The following is a 19,788-nucleotide window of genomic DNA, read 5'->3' as shown; positions in this document are numbered from 1 at the left end:
TACTGCCTTTTAAAAATGCATTCTTTAACTGCTGCTCATATGGGGAATCATGTGTTTGATCTTCAGGAACCTGCATTCCGCAATGGTTATTAAAACACTCTAATAATCTAGCATAATATCTGTCAACAGTTTCACCTTTTTGTTGGATGCATTGATTAATGCAAGTCCAGTCTGCCCTAGGCTTCCATTTCTCAGAGATTCAGTCTGTAAGACCTTTCACTCTGTTGCCTTGCTCTGCGCTGCTATGTGAGAGGGGTTTGTGTTCTGCGTCACGGGGATTCCAATTGCCACTGATCATGTGCCAATCTGGTCCCACGATTTGTCTGACTACTTTCTGTACTTCTTCTCCGTTTAGGTTATAACTTAACCTCATGCCTTGTAAGTCTTCTAAAAATTTTCTAAAATTAACTTTTGGATGGGGAATTCCCTCAGTGGCTTTCCGGATATCTTCCGGTGTCCATGGTCTGTACACTAGGAGTGAGGGTCCTGTCCTTCTTGTTCTGCCTGAGGATTAGGTACTACTATGAGTGGGCATATCTCTTCTTCACTCATATATCGTGAATTTCTACCCATTTGATATAACTCAATGTCCCCTTTTGAGTTTCCTGCCCATGTTCGAGACCTGGTCTCGATGGGATCTCTAACAAATGTTGTTGCTTTTATAGTGTCTCTACTTACAGTGATAGCAGGATATCACAGGGGTGGACTAACTTGTTCACTTGCCTCATATTCTGGTAAGGGAGGTGGAGGGGCTGATGCTATTACTAAGTTATTGTCCTCTTTATCTAAAAACATTGTTTTTGAATTATTACTCTTTTGTTCCTTACAGTTTGCTTCCTCAATCCACCTGTGTGCCTGAGGAATTCCTAATTTACGTTGCTTTTTTACCTGACCTTTAGAATCAGTTTTAAGCTGTTTGACAAGTTTGACAAGTGATGATTTTTCTAATTTACCATCAAATTCATACTTATTAACCCATTTTGAGTAGTATTTAACATTATCGGCAGGTTATGATTGCATATATTTCACGTCTTCGGTTAACGGCGGAGTTTGGGATCATTTTGTGCACGTTCCCATTCTGTTCTAACCTTTAAAATGTTACGTAACCCTTCTTATCATTTACGTGGTACCACGGGTGTTGTTTTTTACAGTCTCTCCAGAATGACTGCCTACCTATTCTGTTTCCCTGATCTATGACAAGACAGCAATCTTTTTTGTCCCTGATCTGTACAAAACAAATCTCCTGACAAAACAATGCTAATCAAGTCCCTGATCTAAAACAGAAAAAGAGAAGGTAAATTCACCTTACCTGAGCCTTCGTGATTGGTCACCTGGTTCGAGGTAAACCAGTCCTTCAGTCACAGATCAGAAAGTGGCTGGCCTCTTTTGTACGACAATTCAGTCGGAGGTCTTTTCAGATAAGAAGAACCGATATGGTTTCTTCCCCGTACAGTTTCAAGCCACCTGGCCTGTCTGATCCGAGGCGAAGTGAAGGTTTCTTGTCCGAAGGACCAATCTGTCAAAGGAAAAAACTTCAAAGACCAATACACATAAGGTTCAGTTAAGGCACTTTAATTTACTTGCAGCAAGGAGACAAAAACATGCAAATACAAGGATTTGTCTGATTAGTAACAGGAAGTGAAGCCATTCTTATACTGTTTTACAAGACATTGTCTTCTGAAGCTGACGTAATCAAATACAAGCCTACAATATTGTTTTTCACAGTAGATATTGTTCATGATTTTCTGCTGACATGACATTACATTACTAGATTTGTCAGAAACTTTTTGAAAAATAACATGGCCTTGGAGACCACTAGCTAGTTACAATTATTTCTACAGTGCTGTGTTACATTTCAAGGTACTCTGCTAATTCAAGCACAAAGCAAACACAGATTATAGTTTATATTCTTCAAGCAGTCTTTGTTCTACTTATCTATCCTTCCTGCAGCTGTGTATGTTCTCATAGCACAAACAGAGCTAATTGTCTAAGTTTAATAACATTATAGAAACGGTATTGTTCTATTCATTATTTCCCTAACCAAGCAGAAAATCATCTGCTTCTCAGTAAATTTCCAAAGGCATAAGCAAGATTTCAGCTGTGCTGACAAAATACAAGGTCAGAAAGCATGGTCAGAAAGCATTCACAGTTTATATGGATTTATGCAGTATGAAATAGAATAAATGTGTTAACCCTTTTGGGCTTTTAAAAGCACTAATATACACATTAATACATATTTTTCTAACACCCACCTTATCCCAAAAGGTTTCACATCTAGATCAAGTGAAGTCATTGTGCCCCTATACTCATCAGGCCCATGGCTGGATACAATGCATCATTTGGGATGTACCTTACCCGACACCTGCAGCAACTGTAATGGCCACAAAAGTACCTCACCAAGTAGATCTAGGGACTCACACAGATGCTCTGCGCAGTTCAGCTAAAGTAACTCCAGCTCTTCTCAGTCGCTTACCGCCTACTCGGATGCAATCTGTGCCTGTTGTTTAAAGCCATGTCCAACCCAGAATTAATGAACATGCTCCACCTCAGGATATCCGAATCCCTTAGAGCTACACGCTCCAGGGACTTAAACCTCAGCACAGATATTAATAGGACATGCTGGAGGGACAGATTCATATCCCAGAGGCTCCCCTCACTCTGGAATGAGATCCAAGTCCTGCATAGGCAGAGCCCCTCACTGACCCTCTACAGGAGAAATTTCGACGAGTGGATGGGTGATCGTATGTTTACCCCTGGGATCTCTTCTGGGTCTCTGCTAGACACAGGCACAATAAACTAAACGTAAAAGGGCTATCTTGTGTGACCTACTATTCACAGGCACAGTCTACTAATCTGACAGGGTTGCGAAAGCCAAACACACTCTGGCTAGGCTTATAAATGCCCTAGGGCAGATAGCCTAGTATCAACCTATGAACCTATGATAATGTTCGGAGTGCACATTGTTTATTGATGATACTGATTGCAGGTTTTTTATCTTCTTTGCTTTCTCACTTTCTATAAAGGAATTAAGTATCTGCAGAACATATTTGATTATGACAGGGTTCCAATATATTATATATGTGTCTGTTGTCATATAACTGTGTGCACAAGGCGGATTGGTGAATAATGAGAGGTTTCTGGGTTAACACATGCAACTGCCGGATATGTGTGGCCTACTGCTGTACTCAGACATGGCCTAAGTGTGTGAGCATGCCCAGTTTGGCCTTTCAGTGTTTTGTTACCTGACATTTGTCTCATTTATTCGTGTGTGAGCATGCCCAGTGTGACCTTTCAGTATGCTGCTGTCTAAAGTCCACTACATTTGTTAATGTGTGTGAACATGGCCAATATTAACATTTATACTATATGTGTGTTGAAAATCAGGTTCTATTTTTACTGCAGGGCTCACCTTTGTGTCATAACTCGACAGGGATTATGCTGTGCCTGCAGGGTTTCCATGAGATACTTTGCATAGTCTTATCAGCATTTCTTCATACAGGCTGACCAGTGAATTACTGTCATGGTTTAGTGGTTCAGTGCTATAACTGTAGTGCACAGTATCCTGGGTTTGAGGCCTGTCACTGCTTTATATTTTCATACTGAGCAGACCAGACTGCTTAAGGGTCAGTAGATCAAATATGAGCATGTTGACCTTTTTTCAGCTATGCCCAACTTTGACCAAGCTTGTCCAACATTGCTCACCGTTAACCAACATTGCTCAACGTTGCCCAATATTGCTCAACATTGACCACAGTTGTGCTAGTTAGTGTGTGCAATTTTGTTTACATATACTAAATGGTGGTAAAAGCTGTTTAGCACTGCTTTATATTGCTTAACACATGGCAATCATGCCTCAGGTGGTGCTGCAGGGCTGTGTATGTCGAATGCACATACTACACTCCCTATACATGTTTGAAAACAGGTAGTGTCAAGTTAGGCATCCCTTTTACTATACATGTGAGTCAGAGAGAGATATCATTTCCAGGGTTCCTACTGAGCCAGTGTATGTGCTATGTGTTGCCACTTTGTCAAGGCCAAAGCATACTGGGCACGCCTCCTTCTGCCTACTGGGGCAGGCTCAGGTTGTTCCTCCTCCGAGTCATGCTCTGCCTGTAATGGCCTTGGCAATGGTGGGGGGCTGTTTTGCCCGGGCCTATGCTGCTCCTGCTGCAGCTGTTTTTGCAGGATCATATTATGTAGCATAGCACATACCATGACAATTTGGGTACATGTAGTTGGTGAGTACTGCAAGGCTCCACCAGATGTGTCCAGGCATCGGAACCGTGACTTGAGCAGCCCAAACACACGCTCAATTACATTTCGTGTTTGTGTGTGTGGCTCATTATGGCGTTCCTGTTCAGGTCTGTGTGCGTTTCTGATGGGTGTCATCAGCCACGGCTCCAGTGCATAGCCAGCATCCCCCACTAGGTGACCATGATGGATGTCCCCATTGGCAAATGTCTGGTACAGCTGTCAGATGCCAGATATGGGAATCATGGTAGCTTCCAGGGCAGCCAGCACACACATTCAGTATTATGCCCTGGGCATCACACACAACCTGGCAGTTGATGGAGGGGAAGCCCTTGCGGTTAAAGTAGACCCTACCCCACTCACCGGCTGGTGCTTTGATGCATATGTGCATGCAGTCTATTGCACCCACTACCTCAGGGTGTTCCGCTATTTGCTGGAAGAGACGCATATTGCTGGCCAATACCTCACAGGAATTGGGGAAATATACATGATCACCGACATGTGCTGACATGGCATCCAGGAACTGGTGCAGTACCCTGGATGCTGATGCCTGTGATATCCCCATCATATCACCAGTTGGTCTCTGGAAGGTACCTGTTGCTAATATTCTTAGGTCAACACATACCTTGGTTTCCACTCTGATGGATTCCCCTCTGTTGGTTCTGTGTGTGAGGCGTGGCCTGCACAGATCAACAATTTGCTGCATGAGGTCTCTGTCCACTCTAGAGAGCTCCACTATCTCCAGCTCATGTAGCCCCTGGTAGGTTATCCTGGGCCTGTACACTCTTCTCCGTCTCCTCACTGTGGGTTGTCCAGCAGCATTCGCATTGTCACCACCCTCAGCATGTTGCATATTTTGCCTTATAACAGCAATGGCAGCCCCTAACATTTCTTTGTCTCAGTAAAGCTTTTTCAGTTTTCACTTCTATTAGCTTACTGCAGTGTTGCAGTGTCTCTGAGAGAAACATAGTGGAAAGTTGTTTGCAGAGTTTTAAGTGGTGGGCTGGGTTGGGCTAGTGTACTGCCTGTGTAATTGACTGATTCTGATTGTTTTCACCTGCTAGCTCTGCCAGTACTCCCTGGTTCACTTCCTACTACTTGTTGTGCTTCCTTTTCCCTTTCTGTTTCCTCAGGGGGGCAGTGCTGCACACACAAGCGCAAACACGTTCACACCAGCTCACATGCATGCACACATGCTTACATGGACTAAACCTGCTTATTCTTTCTAAGAAGCGAGTACACAGGCGCATATGCGCTTACACAAATTTCAACAACCTTAGACATGCTTACTCCGGCTTCATCGCGCACACACAGGTGCACACACACGCACACAGTCTTACTCGGAAATCCAGGTGTGCACCCGCGCGTAAACACATTGCAAGCACTTCAACAAGAAACTAGTGTTATCCACGGCATACACCTTCAATTTCTTGCCTTTAGCTAGGGTACCTGTTGACACACCTCTTCCAGTGATGAGTAACTGTCAGCAAACACATGCCACTCTGCTCCAATGAGCTTCACTTCTTTCATACATACCCCCCTCATGATGTCACCTATCTTCTACTCTGATACTCCCCTTATCCTACTCCTACACTCCACTGACTGTGCTCATTTGCTATGTAAACTTGGGATTCACTACCTTTACCGTCATTTGCATAGGAATGCCTACTAATGCTTGGTTACATCTCTTAGACTGAGCTTCTCCCCTTAGCAACCTCTACTTGGTAGCCACATTGTCTTTGGCCTGCCATTCCCTTGCATTGTAAATTAAAAATTGCAATAAAATCCATATTTGTGGATTTTAATTATTGGTTTTCTGGTTTTTCGAGCGCAGCATGTTTGCGCTGTGCTGTGCTTAAATATCAGAGATCGGGATAAAAAAAAATTATTTTATTTTGCATCAGGGAACATTGCCAATGGCCGTATTTTTGGTCATTGGCATGCTTCCTCAACTGGATGCATCACTTTTTTGGAGCTGTCACGGCTCCGTTTTGCTATTTGCAGAACGGTACTCAGTTGTCAACGGAGTACATTTCTGCAAATAACACTACTTTTACTCGGACAGGTTCGGGTTTCCTGGATCACAAATTTACCTCATTTGCATAGCTTTTGCCTGCAATTGAGGTAATTTGCATATCCTAGCCCTGTCCGTGTAAGAGTCGTTTTAGGAGCTCTCTTGCACGCCCCTATCAGCTGTTCCTGTATCGCTCAGCGGACATGTTGGCTGCATGGAGTCTTACTCTACTCTTAGACTCCATGCAAGCCTTCATGAATCTGGCCCTTAGAAAGTTGCTAGAATAACAAGGTTTCAATTAGCATGTATTTTCTGAAGGATATCAATTCTGAAACTCCAATGTCTGTCATTATTTAATGACTTCAGTATACGGTGATTTGCTAGAAAACTACACATTTTATGAGGATGGGATCAAACATATGAGTCAAAAATCTGGGCAATGTGCGAAAATCAGGACAATTGAGAAGTATGATCCCTTGACTCTTAGCTCAAGATATCGGAATAAACATAAAATAAAAGTGGGACATATTTTACTTGAATATTAGGATATGAGTTAGCATGCATTTTCTGAACCAGAGGTGTGAGAGTGAGTGAGACTGACTACTGGCAGCAGCAGTAGTAAAAAGGTCTGCATACCTTCAGACCTTTCAGCTGAAGAAATCTGGGTAAAGCCTAAAATAAAGACCTAACAAAGGCTCAAGATAGGAACAGACTTTAATTATAGCTCTTAGAAAATTACAAACTTGCTTAAATAAAAGGATTTGTGTTAGCATGAATTTTCTGAATAAAATAATAGTTTGAAACTCAAATGTATGCCATTATTTAATAACTTCAATCTCTAATAACTGGCAACAAACCAAACGTTTTAGGAGTAAGGGACCAAAAAATAAAGTAAATACCTGGATATTTTTTTAAGTGTTATATTTTGGATATAAAATGCTTCCTCCAAGAGCATTAACATATGCTACAGCAAGTTTGAAACATTAGGTGAACTAACTATTTTATACCAAAAATATATATAAAAAATATAGTAATAAAAAAAAAAAATAAGTAAGTAAAACTCAACAATTTTGCAGACAGCCCATTCTCTGAATGCAATAATGCCCTCCAGGGTGTGTGTTATTGTGGAAATATTGCCCTTCCAGGGGTATAGAGGCCCTCCATCTGTGGCATCAGAACTCAGAACACTCACTGGCCAGGCATTATTTCCACAAAAACACACACTCTGTCGGGCATTATTACTTGCTTAACTATGTATTAATAGTAAGGTTAAAATGCAATAATTATTAGGAAGAGGAGGCTATAATAAATCTAAGAAGTAGCATTGCTTCAGGGGTTGTCCTGGAGGGGAAGCTTTTAGATTGTAAAAGTGTATTATTAATCTGGGTTGTTATATATTTGAAAGAGAAAGGTGCAACATTGCCAAAAGTGATATGCATTAATACTAGAAATTTGAAGTATAAAACTGAGTATAACAGTAGATGCACAGTGGAAGTCAGAATGATGGTAATAGCTTTTGTTTATTGCACCTTTAAGAGGGATTGATAAGCAGATGGAGAGTTGGCATGTCTATGATGCTGGAGACATAGTAGAGGATAGGGCAGTTGGATAATATGGGGGATCATAGTTGTTTTTTCATCTCATCTCATTGGCATTCAATCAGCTGGTCCATGCACAAAGCAGAAACAACCCATGCTGTTGAGTGGTGTTAAGGTAAGATAAGAAAGTGAACGTTTGGAGAAAGTGGAGGTAAATGTGGGTAGAAAATGTAATTTCCCTTGTTGTCCAGGAGACTGATGTAGGAAGATCAAGGCAGACTCACAGCGTCTCTTGTCCTGTGGAGCAAGGAGAGCAACAGAGTACAAGCAGATCCCCAGACAGACAAGATGGAAGTTGATAGAACACACAACAAATGGGGATGGCAATGCTTTTAGGGGTGAAGCTTTCAGAACTACTACTACTACTTCCAGTCAAAGAAGCAGTGGCCAGATCATCTGCAATTCTCACACTGGTGTCCTGAAGTCATACCTGGTTTACTTCTCTTTTAGTTTGTCACTGCTGCTTCTTGAGAATGTCAGGAGAATCAAAAAAATTATGTCCAGCCAATCTCCTGCTTCTGGCCAAAAAATAGTAGTGGGCAGTTGAAGAGAGAAGGTGCTATGAATGAGCAACCAGATAATATAGTGTAAGAAAAATAAATAACAAAGGGAAGAGGGAAGGGGGATGTCAAAGTAAGGAGCTTAGTTACAGGGTCTCAGACAGCCTATCAGAACAGGACAGAGTTAAATAAGTGCACAAATCAAAGTTCATGTTCAAAAACACACAAGTTCTTGCCATCTGTACCTTTAAATGCTAACAACAGCATAAGCTGCTGTGAATCTGAGGAAGATTAGAACAATAATAATGGCTATGCAACAACACACATTGTACTAACTGAATGAAGGGTGCACTTTTCCTCTGTCTGCAGAATATCGTTAACAATGCAGATTGGACAGCAGTTTCAACTATTTCATAGCACCATGGGTAAAAAGACCTAGCTGCCATAATATAATTCACACAGTTCATGGAAATCTTGGTAGATGGGGCAGTGTGTAAATGGGTACTATGGATAAATGGAAGATACATTATGGCTTATTGCATATGCCTGCATCTGCTGAATGAGATAGTCTGTAGATAGCTGTATTACTGCCAGCATATTCCAGAACAGACACAGTATCTTGCAATAATAATTTAATAGCAAATAAAACCAAAAGGAAGTTAAATGACTTACTGCTCAGTGCTAGCAACCTAACAAGAAACACCAAACCCTATAACCTCTCCTTATTCTTGAAAATATAGACATCTGTGCTGCTGCCAAAATATGGTTTAAACCCACAGAAAGTACTGTGGCAAGGCTTCAGTGCCTTCCACACACTTAAACCATCAGCTGCACAGACAGGTACAAAAGGTAGATGAGTTTCAGTCTGTATTAGCAGTGAGCATAACTCTATGTTGGCTAAACAGGACAATTCTGGGAATTTATCCATGTGCATATCACTATAGACAAAGTGCCATACCATATCCTAGCAAGCTATAGGCCACCTTCTATGTCCTTAGAATCCTATAGCTTGTGCCTAGACCTACTGGAGACACTCACTATTAAATCAAATACCCTATTCATGGAAGACTTTAACTACCACTCTGTAGACTGTGAAATATGCACTGCCTCATACTTGCAAGCACAACAATTCTTGGACTTTTATTAACACAAATGCTCTTAATAAGATAGTGTGCACACTACAAGGATGTTCAAACATAGCACTCACCAGTATGTCCTCATGAGTGGTCTGAGGTGCCCAAACACCTGTGTCTGTAAACACAGGTAGAATGTTAAAATGTGGACTAACTCTGTCCATGTGCTACGTCTGATCTTTGAACAGTGCCAGGGCAGTTCTAGTCACCAGTCGGCCGAGCCTAAACCTGGACCAGCACATGTGTATGTGGGAGGACTATAAGCGTAGGAGTTCTGAATATCAGCGGAGTGAGTAGACTTGCAGCACGGGTCCAGAGCAGTAGGAAACAGGGAATGTCCTAATTGTAGTACTGCAGTTTTCCCAGCAGGAGAATGGATGCCTGCTGTGTAAGGGAAGCGGTGAGGCGTATGTCAGAGTAGCTATGAACCATGGATATACATATAAATGAGCCAGAACACCAATAGTGTAGTGGTTACAGCATCCACCCAACATAAAGGCATTCCTGGTTCAAGTACGACTATAGCACATATTAATTGTGAAATGAATGCCTATGTGCTGTAAAGCCAACATTTATACATGTAAAGGTGACCGCGTTCGCATGGGTCCGTTAACCGGATTCCATCAAAGTGGTACTTTCATAAGGAATAAGGCACATGTAATCCCAAAGAAGCACCTGTAAACATATGTAACTCAGAATAAGTAGATGCAAGTGCGCCTGCGCGGGTGTACGCAGTTATTAGCATAGCAAATGCATGTTGTCTTGTACAGCTTTAACTTTTATATATATAGATAGAAAGATGTGTGTATAGATAAATATCTACAGACATAACAGAAATATGCAATTATATATCTACATAATATATAGTTAAATATGGATATATATATATATATACACACACACACACACACACACACATATATATATATATATATATATATATATATATATATATATATATATATATATATATATATATATATATATATATATATATATATATATATATACATGCATATATATGTGTGTGTATGTATATATATATATATATATATATATATATATATATATATATATATATATATATATATATATATATATATATATACATATATATGTGTGTATATATATATATATATATATATATATATATATATATATATATATATATATATATATGTAAGGAACTTAAAGACAAAGCAAACATAAGGGTTGTGAAGGGAATCCAGAGCAAGTAAGGAATTATGAAGTGTTCGCAGCGTATGTCACATAAAGCTGCACAAGTGTGAGTAGAGAACTGCTCTTCACACCGGAGGCAGGGTTATACCAGTGGCCATAACAACGTTGAAGTGCTACGTCAACATTGTAAACAGACGGAATGTAGTACATGTTGTGACCAACTACACTTGTAACCCGCAAATCGTTCGTAATCCATAACACCAGGAAAGGCACATATGTGCAAATATGAATGGATGGTGAGCCTGTGAATACACGAGGCGGTACAAAATGTGTGTAGGGCCCCAACGCTCATGAGAGGGCAATGTGTAAAGGTGTGTCATGGCTGCGATATCAGGTGTATAATGGCTGTTATGCTTGGAAACTCAACACGGGTGTGCAGGAGAAACTATGGATATGCAATTATGGACACAGGAATGCTAGGGTATGTTGCGCCGGGTGCAATGGAGCGGCCCCTGGAGGTCAGCTAGTACATAGGCGCGATTCCCAGATAGAGCGTTGTTTGCGTGGAGACATGCGTGAATGGGCGTATCATTGTCAGACGTTGTGTGTCAGGGCAGGCAGCCCGGCATGTAAAACTTACATGCCACCCATGAGCAGAACGGAGTTCTGCTGTGACAACCCCAAACTGGGAAAAGCAGAAAGACACAACTACATGAAGACAACAATATGTTGACGTACAGTCACAGTAACACAAACACCATCCTGTCAACAGTAATAATATGAATGTGCACAGAAACAAACACAGTAGCAGGAATAATAGGCTGCGCATATGAGTAATAGGTTGAATGACACTGTATCACATCCCAGTTAGCAGAGGCACCCCAGACATGAAAAATGTGCGACATCTGTCCGCTGTATAACATGCAATATACTGAGCACAAGTTCACCGGCGTGAGTTGTCGGTGTCATAATGACTAAGGCAATAGTATGCTGTTGAAGCACAGATAAAACCCAATACTTATGTGTAAGTGTCCATGTCCGGGAATTGTATAGGTTAACGGACACACAGATGTATATATAGATAAAAACATATATATACATATATCTATATTGATTTACATACACATATATATTCATACGGATATATCTATCTATATATATATATATATATATATATAGATATATATATATATATATATATATATATATATATATATATATATATAGATATATATATATAAATACACACACAAAACAAAATATATATGTCAGTGTAGATATACACATGTACATAAATAGGTTACTTCACAGCAATTAGGGGTAACATATTTACAGCCCGGGCATATATGACTGGGAGGTCCAATAAATAAATGTTGTACCCTCCACATCGCCCAGCTAGGCTGGACAGACATACAGACAGGCAATACAGATCAATACACTGCCGCTGTCCAAAACACCAGTAGGAAAGTACCAGTGGGAGAGTTCTGCAAGGTCTACACTTTAAACATGGATAACGGTGTCCCTTGCGGGACCCCAAAAATTCAGGGTACATGTGAATCTGCTGACACCAATACGAGCAGGATGTAGGTGTACATGGAACAGCAGGTTGTGCAAGTGTGATAATACATGGGTTGACAAAACATACGACATGTGTCCCAAGACAGGGAGAGTGGGCAATGTGTAGGGGTGTGCTCATACCCCAGCTGCACTCGCAGTAAGTATTTGTCACGACTGCTGTAGAGGGGTGCCAGGTAGGTGGACCATGGGTATGCATTAATGGGCTTAAGTGTGCAGGTGCTGGTTGGCAGAGATGTAGTAGGTCTGCCCAGTGGAAGTCATTAATATTCCTATGTGGGCATAGCATACACCTACACCTCCCAAACCTGAAGAGCACATCTACCGGATAGTCTGTAAACCATCGGGGGGATACATAGAGACCAAATCAGTGCCGTGTACCCGATTAGCATGGACATCCATAGTTATGTATCAGAATGTAACAAAGTCAAACTAAACACTTCCAGAACAAGTGATATTAGGTGACCAGGTAGTGGAATACAGGTAATGACAGATGACAACATGTATGAGTCATAAACAGCATGTACCTCGACAAACGCAAATTAATACATACGCTCTGTGACTGTGAATGTGTCTGGTTAATAGAACCAATCATATAAATGTGTCCCACAGGATGTTATGCATTGTTCCTGATACAGTGTTCATTCACACCCATTGATATATGAGTTCTGCTACTGATGGAAAGTGCATAATTTGCTGACCACCTTAGGTAGATGATAGCATAATAGAAGAGTTTCAACACCCATACGCCTGCGAGGGACACACCCGTCTGGGCAGTTGTGTCCTGCAAAATGACAGTTATGGCACATGGCCTGTGAGTTCGGGAATGGAGGCTATATAGTGTGTGTAGTGGTGTCAGACATCAATGTGTTGTATCAGTAACAGCTACATGTAATAGGAAACAGTATTATCAATTATAATGCTACATGAATAACCTTAATGTATGCAAACAGTGGAAGTCGTCTGTTTACTACTGGCTGTGGGTATGTGTTGCCTTGACACATGTGATAGCTCTACATATAGGGTCTATAGGGCCGCCACCATTCTGAATGGCCAAAGTGGAACCTGCTCTGTAGAAATGTCAAATGTACCAGGGCAGAACATACCTACAGCCATGCATCATACAGAAATATACATATCGGAACAAATCAAAGCGTAGTCTAGCAGCAGTAAAGTTGCTTATGTTACTACATATGACATATTGACGTGTCAGGTATACAAGACCTGTAACAGGCAACCAGTACAGACACATACAACATGAGAATGTCCCCTAATCAGGACAGTTACAATGGCTAGAGTATTGTCCATACCACTCAACTGTCCCTGAATGTCAGGTGCGTCCCTGAGTTTGACTGAAAGTTTAACTCTGTCCCTCTTAATCCCTCCTAAAATTAGTGGCTGTTGAAGGAAAGGTGGTGAATTACACATACTGACTAATGACAATAAGTAAGAGTTATAAACAACTGTTACTTCAGAATATGTGTATTAAGTCATATGCTCTGATTCTGTCAATGTTTCAAGTTAATAGCACTACTTTTGTAAAAGTGTCCCTGATTTTTCTTGACCTGTCCCTGATTCTGTAGAAATGTGTCCCCGATTGGTGGAGAGTTCTGGCATTGTCACATGAGATGTGCGTGATGAGGGACTGTTCCATGCAAAGTGGGAAAGTTGTCACACCTACAGTCTCCCGTCGTGCAATCTGAAAGGTGGACAATGTGCAGTAGGTATGCGGTAGCATGACTCGGTGGACAGCTGCGTTAACAAACTCAAGTCACATGTCAGCATTGCAGAGTATCGGTTCCCATGTATCAGGCAGATGGGAGCAGATCATATGAGGAACACGCATATAATATGATTACGTCACTGGACAGGCCGCCGAGTCCGTACAGTCGAATGCCTGCCATCGCAAAATGGTTACACATACCCGATACTGTAGTCATGTAGTCTGATGTAATACGCATCACAATGGATCGCACACACCCAGCATGAGCGACAAATGTAAGTGGAAATGTTGGTGAGAGAGTGGCTGTAAGCGTGTTTGTCTACCAGTATGCCAGTAGTGCACTGTCAAAGAAATGTGGAGTCTAAACGTGTATAAGGTGCTGTGACCAGAGGTCAGCAGTGCTTAACACTGTGCAAACCACACACAACTGCTCCCACCTGCTGGAATGTGCCTTACCCAGTCTGTATCCAAAGGCGTCGTCCTGTCCGCAAACAAAGAACCGCCCTATACACGTGATGGTAGAAGTACCCTGCGCACATAGCTCATGTGAATTAACAATAGATCATGGCATATGTACAGACAATAGACCACACACACACCATACAGCGCAGACATCCAGCAGTATAGCAATGTACTGGCAGATATGTCCGGACCACTGGTGTATGCATACCTGGCCATCCTGTATTTCAGTGTGTGAGCATGCCCAGTATGACTGTTACGCATGTTGTCGACCGACATTACCGTCATACCGTCATATGTGTGAGCATGCCAAGTATGGTCAACTGTATTGCATGTGTCACATGTCCAGATGGTTAGTACTGTGTTGCTGACCCCTCCGTTCTACACAGACAGATGTCATGCTGTGTCTGCAGGGTAGCTAATGGTCATGTGGCATTGACAGTTACTACATGTCTGCATAGCGTGGGGGGACATCCAACCACAACCACAGTCCTACACAGCACCGTGGGTGGCACACATGACTCTCACATGTGTAGGTTTGATGGGGGGCACAGCCAACAGTTGTACACATCTGCCGCTACTGTACTGGTATGCCGGGTACTCCATGTCAGTGTGTGGACCTACCTAAATTGCTGGTTGGAGGGATACCAGGGTACGTCAGTTCCCAGCTTTAATTACCAGCACAGTGGTGTTGGACGTCCTAGCTTACACAACCTACATCAAACTGCCTGGCCTGCTGTCATCTGTGTGTGTCTTAGGGGGTTGGGGTCATTCATTGGGCATATCCATAGGCCATCATATATCATTTGTCTGTATTGGTCCACATCTGTCCAGCTGCATGGAATGTGTGTGGGCTGTACGGATACACATGATGGTCAGCCCATAATCTGCAGTGGGTTAGGACACTCTGTGTACTACAGGCTACCATTGTGACCCCTGTATGTGCTACAGAGGTCATGGTGCCACTATGTATGTGTACTGTCTGCTGCCCTAACATTTGACCACCACAGTCACTTGTATGCTCACATACATACCATAGCAATGGGTAACTACACATTCGAATACAACTGCCATTTGTTAGGTCAATAGACATACCCTGGGTGTGTTCTGGACTTGAGGACAGTGCTGGAGTGCTGCCTATGTTGGATGCACACAGTGCACCTACTATACATGACCGAGCACAGGTACTGTCATGTTTGGCATCCATTGAACTGTGTGTGGGTCAGAGAGGGGAAATCCGTGGGTACATACTGTGTCAGTGCATCTGCCTTGTATTGCCTCTTTGCCAAGGACTTAACAATAGATCATGGCATATGTACAGACAATAGACCACACACACACCATACAGCACAGACATCCAACAGTATAGCAATGTACTGGCAGATATGTCAGGTAGTTCCTTCACCAAGTCACACTGTGCCTGTACAGGCCTTGACAGTGGTGTTGGGCTGTGTGGCCCTGCCCTATGCTGTTCCTGCTGCAACTGTTACTGCAGGATAAGATTGTGTAGCATAGCAAATACCATAACAACTTGTATGCATGTAGCTTGTGAATACTGCAGAGCTCCAACGGATGTGTCCAGGTACCAGAACTGTGAACTGAGCATGCCAAACACATGCACAAGTATATGCCTTGCCTGTGCATCCACCTCAGTATTGTGTGAGGGTTCAGGTGTGTGTGAATTGCTGATGGGTGTCATCAGCCACGACACCAGTGTTTACCCAGCATCCCCCACTAGGAGACTGTAGGAGATGTTCATATGGCATTGGTGTGCTACAGCTGTGTCAGAAGCCATATATCGGACACATCATAGCTTCCAGGGCAGACAGCACACACATTCAATCTCATGCCCTGGCCATCGCATATGGCCTAGCTGTTGGAGGGTATGCCTCTGCAGTGACTGTAGGCCCTACCCCTCTCACCGGGTGGTGCTACGATGTGTATGTGTGTACAGGCTATAGCACCCAGTACCCCAGGGTAGTCATCCATTTGGTTGAACAGATGCATATTGCTGGTCTACTAATCACATGTGTTGAGGACATGTAGGTGCTCACTAGCATGTGTTGACATGGCGTCTGTGAACTGGTGCAATACTCTGGATGCAGATGCCTGTGAGATATGCATGATATCCCCAGTTGTGCTGTGTGAGGTATCTGTGGCTAGTACACCTAGGCCAACACATACCATGGTATCCGCTGTGATGTGTTTCCCTTGGCCTGTTTGATGTGTCAGGTATGGCAGGTGCAGGTCAACAAGCTGTTGTAGGAGGTCTCTGTCCACCCCATAGTGCTCCAACATCCCCAGCCCATGTAGCCCCTGGTAAGTCGCCCTCAGTCTATAAAGTCTTATGTCACCCCAGTAAGGGTTGTTTGGCAGCATACACATCCTCACTGCCCCAATCTCCTGCACATGTTGGTATATGTTGCCTGCTGCAGCCCATGTCATTTGGTTGGACTGTGTCATGAAATGTCCCTGCAGGTGTACACTGGTGGTGTAGAGTGCGGACGAAACCTGTGTGTATGCTGCTTGCTCGCATTAACGTACTGTTCATGTGCGGGCTGGCCATGTCATCTGCTGATTGTGCTGATCAACACCTGTTTGTGCAGCCTGTACACCCTGACTACCCCACCACTGCTGTCATCCCTCCCAATGTCACCAGGCAGGAGCACTCCCGAGGCACAGTTCTGCAATGTACATACAGTATGCCTGACCCCATCCCATGCTGTCAACTATAGTCGAGACCTGCACCCGGCTGACTACACACATACACTTCAGGGACCAGCAGCACACCCTGGTGATAAATGTGATACACTATAGTCAACCTCATCTGCATAGTATAGTCTTCTAATGAATAATTATATGACCCATACCGAACCTCCAAATTAATAACCACTGCTCAGTGTCGCTCAGATCCATGCACAACTGGCAACAGGTGCCTTACTATCACCATGTTCGATGTCCCATGGTCTTCCCAGCAACAAAATAACTGGTGTCTACACGTCTACAACCCGTGGCCCTGCACACTACAGACAATGTGCATTACCACCACGCCATGGCAGATATACATAGATCCCAGGTTATCACATACAGATCATCTGACACAAATATTCAATAGTGCTGATGGCCCCAGACATATATGTTCACATCTATGTCCACCTCTACATCTACATATATCACATATATTATTTGTATACATATATACATGGACATATATATACATACATACGTATACATGTACACACATATGTAGATATGGCATTTATATCACAACAGCGGACCACATGACAGCAATGCATTAGACAGGAATGAAAAGGAAACAACATGTGCCACCTGCATCATGTAGTGTTGTTACTATCAAGGCACGTGTGTTATGTTGCGTCACATGGGTCAGACCGTATCAAGGGTAAGAGTAGAGCTGCTGACAGTTACTCACCAGACCTATTGGTGAATGTATGTGTTGACAACCCACTGTCTTGGCAGAATATGTGGGCTGTGGGCACTATATAGGTCAGCAACAAAACACACTGAACACATCCCGCAGCTAGCCACCCACAGATACCAGCACATACGGTATAACTGCCAAACACACACACCTGCCATGCCTTGGAATCGAGCACCTACCTGTCTAGTCTACCACACTACAGCATTATGCAGTAACAAAATGTGCTACCGAGTTCCAGCATCACTGCACTCCCACAGGCATACATCTAGGTGGATGACATCATCCGCAAAGGCAAAGACGCCAATAGGGAATGTATGGGGAGTGAGCCATCTAAAAGCATTACTCTGTACCCAGGTAGCTGGAAACACACACACACACACACACACACACACACACACACACTTGGCAGGGCTGGGAGTCGAACACACACCTAACTACCTTATCACACTATAGCATTACGCAGTTACAGAATGCGCTATCGAGATTACTGGTACACAGCACTCTCAGAGGCATATTTCTAGGTGGATGACATCATCCGCAAAGACAAAGATGCCGATAGGGAATGTATGTGGAGTGAGACATCTAAAAGCATTACTCTGTCCCCGGCAGCCGGAAACAACTGCTAGATGACTAATGACTTGTACAGTCATGTTGCACAGCTAGCACTAGCACCACAGAGTTTTGAATGCTGAGGGATACCAGTGGCTAATTTACACAGTGAGTGACATTTACGCATCATGTGGTTTTAGCCATTTGGCTGTGTGCTGGGTGGGACAAGCCTCATGATGGAAGGCTCTTTGTCACTGTCACTCTCTTCCACACATCTATGTATGTGTACTTTTGGTATATTATAGTGTGTTGTCCTTGGATATATGTGTGTATTTCTATTCAATGTGTGTGCAAAGCATGACTGGTGCATACTGAGGAGTATATGCACTAACATCTGCAACTGTCAGAAATGTATGGCCCACTGTTGTTGGCAGACATGGGCTTCATTTGTTTGTGTGTGAGCATGCCCAGTATGACCTTTCATTATGTTGTTGTCTGACATTGCCTTCATTTCTCTAAGTGTTTGAGCATGCCCAGTATGCCCTTCTGTATTGATTGTGTGGATCCATTCCAGGTAGATTGTACTCCAGTGCAGACCTTTGTTTTCTACACCTACAGCTAGCAAACTCTTTCTGCAGGATATCTGTAGATCAGTTGGCAATAAGGGGTTAAACTGTGCAATGGATAGATGGTAGTATAGGTGATTGTGTTTGTGCTGCTTCTGCTACATGGTAATAGAGTTAGCAGAGATATTCATACATTTGTATTGTTATACACTGTGATGTTTTATGTCCTCAAGTACTGTCAATTAGACACTTTTGCTCACAGTGATGTCCTGGGGAACACAGGGTGACTGTAGCTGTGTCCAGTATTGTGGTCAAACACCTACATATTCCTGGAACATTATGCCATTCTGGAGGGGGAGCTGGAGACACTTGCTGCTGGGTCTGTGTAACCAGTACAGCACCTTGGTACAGTAATGGCAGAAGATTCCATACTTGTACATCCATTGACGTAACAGTATGGCCTTATCTTGCTGTGGCAATACCTCACAGCTGTACAGATTCACACAGGTTACCCAGAGGCAGGGGTCATATGTCAGGACATTACCCCTATTGTGGTGTATGGGCAGGTTTGTAGCCACCCATTTTTGTGTTTTCAGCCAGGGATAGTATGTGCACATGGCTGTGTTTCAGACTTTGCACATTCCATGCTGCCCATGCTCCCACCCCCCCTCTATTATTCTATCATCTTCCATACATTATGCAAACATTCTATAATACTTTCCCTATAGTTATCACCTCATCACAGCTGTGTTTTAGTGTTGGTCCACAGTTCATGCAGCGGGACATGGTGGACATGTTA

This window comes from Protopterus annectens, chromosome 1.part2, assembly GCF_019279795.1.
Source record: "Protopterus annectens isolate FY-2018-M chromosome 1.part2, PAN1.0, whole genome shotgun sequence".
Lineage (NCBI taxonomy): Eukaryota > Metazoa > Chordata > Ceratodontiformes > Protopteridae > Protopterus > Protopterus annectens.
The sequence above is the reverse complement of the archived record's forward strand: the minus strand, read 5'-3'. Positions refer to the sequence as shown.